We start from the raw sequence: 3,408 nt of genomic DNA, 5'->3' as shown, positions 1-3,408 counted from the left end.
TACTACAGATTCTATATAAAGGTGCATACATAACTGTGCTACAGACTTATTATTACATAAGTTACTCACTCGATGGATAATAAGTTAACATCTGTCGGGACTAAAATGAGTTATCCGTCGGGACTGTATTTCTTATCCGTCGAGTGCTACATTATTTCACTAAGTAAAATCCACTTAGATGTTTTGTTTATGAAATCATCAAGTACACAACATATGCACAACAATCTCCCCCAATTTATATCTACTGGAATTGTAGCCATAAATTCAGAGGTACTTGATGATAACAAAACATCCTAAACATACAGCTTAAAGATAAGTAGATAATACTGAAAGTGCTTCAAATAATCAAAGTATACAAGGTTTGACTTACAGTCATTTCAAGATGCTCCTCTAGCCTGAGCAGATTTTTCTAGTTCCTTGAAGGTCTGGATCTTCTTTCAAGCTTTCTGTTATTTTCCTCAATCTGATTTTGGAGCTGCCTGTGGAATTCCAATTCATCAGATTCTGAGAGATCTAGCTTTTCTTGCATTTCCAAGAGAGTCTCATTGCTAGAGATACTCAATTGGTCTTCTAATCTGATGAATCTTCTTACACCCTTGTCATCCATGAACTCCATTAGCCAGTAGGGCCTTAGATGCACTCTTCTCCCTGTATATGGGATTATTAGAGTCTTTGGGAGTGCATCTTTAGCTCTAACACTCCTTAGTTCTTGAATCTTCTTCAATACTAGTCTTCTTGCAGTGACATTAAATCCAAAGTTTTTCTTGAAGGATGAATAAACTTTAGTCAGCACAGCTTTGCTCTCTTGAAGAATCCTGTGAAGTGGCCACTGAATCTCCCTTCCTCCTTTGTACTTGAACACTAATCTTTCAGGTAGGTTCTTGTATGCATCAATTCCCCTCACTTCATCCAGTTCATCCAGATAAAGATTTAGATCTGAAAATTATATGATGTCACACAAGTACAAGTAGTCTCCCCTGTTGACTTTGGGTTGAGCTTTAACTACTGATTTGGATTTGAGAGGTGACAGCTTCACTTTCTTGACTGCCCTTGACTTTGTCCTTTTTGGCTTGCTAAAGATTGGTAAGCTGAAGTCAGGAATTAGTATGTTATCCCACTCTATTGGCTCATCCTTTGGCATAATAGGTTCACCATGTATATTACTGTAGGGATCCACCACCCTTATGTCTTCAAATACCACAGAGGGTTTTGATGCTTGAGTTGTAGCTGGTGTGGGTTCCTTAGGAAATTGATCTTCCAATTCCTTGTCAACAATATCCAGTTTCCTTTTTGTTCTTCTAGACAATTCTTTCTTCCTTGGGGATTTCTTCTGTTCTTCAATTTTCTTCTTTGATTCAGCAGCTTCAGATGGTTGAGAGGGAATTTGTTGAGATGAATTCAGAGCCTGTAGCTTGGCCAAGATAGCAATCTGCTCTTTCTTTTGTTTAGACTTACTTGCATCTAGAGCAGCTTGCTTCTTTTCCTGCTTCAATCTGGCTTTTTCTTCTTTTTTTGCTTGAGCAAATTGTGGATGTCCAGCTACCACACAAATTTCCTTTCCATTTCTGAATATCTTAGCAATTCTCCTTTTTGAAGCTGAATCAGCTGGATCTTTATAGAAGACAATTGACCTTGACATAAGCTTCTTCTCATCAGGCTTGGGTGTCTCATAAACAGTGTCCAAGGGGTTCTTCAAAGATGATTTTGGATAATTTGCCCTTGGTTTTAGAATTATTTCAGCCTTTGGAGACTTGATGCAGGAAGATTGTCCTCTTTCCAGTTAATTCATTCTCATCTCATTCACACTGATTGGCTTGACTTGAGAGTGATGGATGACTGACTTAACTGGCTCCTTGACTAGTTCAAACTTTTTCTGTATCTCCTCATCAATCTTATTCCAGTTGATCAAACTCAACTTTCCTTTCTCAACAACTTTCAAATTTGCTGTTGCTGCTTTAATCAGATCTATACCATCTGCAACTGTTGACTTGGAGATAGTAATTGAAGGTACAATTACTTTGTTGATTTGAACTTGAAGTGTCTCCCCCTCACTTGGGCCTTTCTCCCCCTTACTTGATTCTCTCTCCCCCTTTTTGTTATCATCAAGTTGAGGAGTTAGGCCTTGTGCTTTAGCCAGTTGCATGAGAAGATTTGTCTGAGTCTGTTGATTTTGAAGAAGGATAGCCACTGAATTCTCAATAACTTGAACTCTGTCTTCCAGCTTGGCTAACTTCTTTTCAGAATCTGATTCTCTCCTCAATCTTAGTAGTAGATCTTGCATGGTACCATATGGCATGACTGAATCCAGCTTCTCAGAATTGTAGGTCTTCAAGTCAGCTATATCCCTTTTTAGTTCATCCATACTCAGATTCTGTCTTAACTGCTGGATCTTCATGAGATGTAGAGAGTCTAGATGAGCTTGAAGAATAGCCTCGGTACCAGCATCTGAAGTTTCCTGAAGGGCCTTTTGAATAGCCATCACTTGCTTAACCAATGATACACCAAATTGTCTTGGTGTAGATTCCTTTATCCATGCCCATTCAGGTAAATCTGAAACAGAACTTAGGCCTCCATCTCCCCCTAAGTTCATACTTTCATCCAAAGAAACAGAGTCATCATCATTAGAATTTACTTCAAATTCTTCAGATGGCTCACCAGCTTGAGAAGGCATCCTATTGACAGCAGCTTTATCTCTTTGAAGAGATTCTGAGGTGTGTACTAAGTTCAAAGTCTGTTCTGCCTCCACATTGCCCTGAGCAGCCAACAATTGATAGGCTGACACAAGATGAGTAAAAGTGTCAGCATCCAAGGAAATGTTATCAATTACAGCTTTGTAATGTTGCTGGAATTGTCTTCCCTTTTCAGCATCATCAACAATCATTGACTCACTAGCAATGGTTGGATCCACCCTTATTTCTCCTGTACCTGCTTTTCTCTCAAAATCTCTCTTTTGTTACATCAGGGTCTCACCCTGACTCCCCACCCTCACACCCTCACCTTCACCTACTAAGGTGGGACTCCTCTCACTCACTTTTGCCAATCCTGAATAAATGGATTGCTGATTTTCACTTTTTTCCTCTCCTTTTGCCTGGGAGCAACCCAGCCTCTCACTCAATACACTCTCCTCTCTCAGTCCTAAGAGTGACTGTACAACCACTAAATCTTCTGTACTTGAAATAATTGAAGTTTGAAGTTGTGCAGAGATACTCGACGGATAAGTGATATCCGTCGAGTGAGTGGTAATGATATCCGACGGATAACTGCTGTTAAGCTTATCCGTCAAGATACAATCACTACTCGACGGATGAGCAATATCCATCGAGATAGTAGAAATGAATGAGGTGGGAAGAGAAACTATTGTTGACTCTGTGTTGATTGAAGTTATTTAAGGCACATATGTCACAATAG

The sequence above is a fragment of the Apium graveolens genome, unplaced genomic scaffold, assembly GCF_009905375.1.
Source record: "Apium graveolens cultivar Ventura unplaced genomic scaffold, ASM990537v1 ctg2629, whole genome shotgun sequence".
Taxonomy (NCBI): domain Eukaryota; kingdom Viridiplantae; phylum Streptophyta; class Magnoliopsida; order Apiales; family Apiaceae; genus Apium; species Apium graveolens.
The sequence above is the reverse complement of the archived record's forward strand: the minus strand, read 5'-3'. Positions refer to the sequence as shown.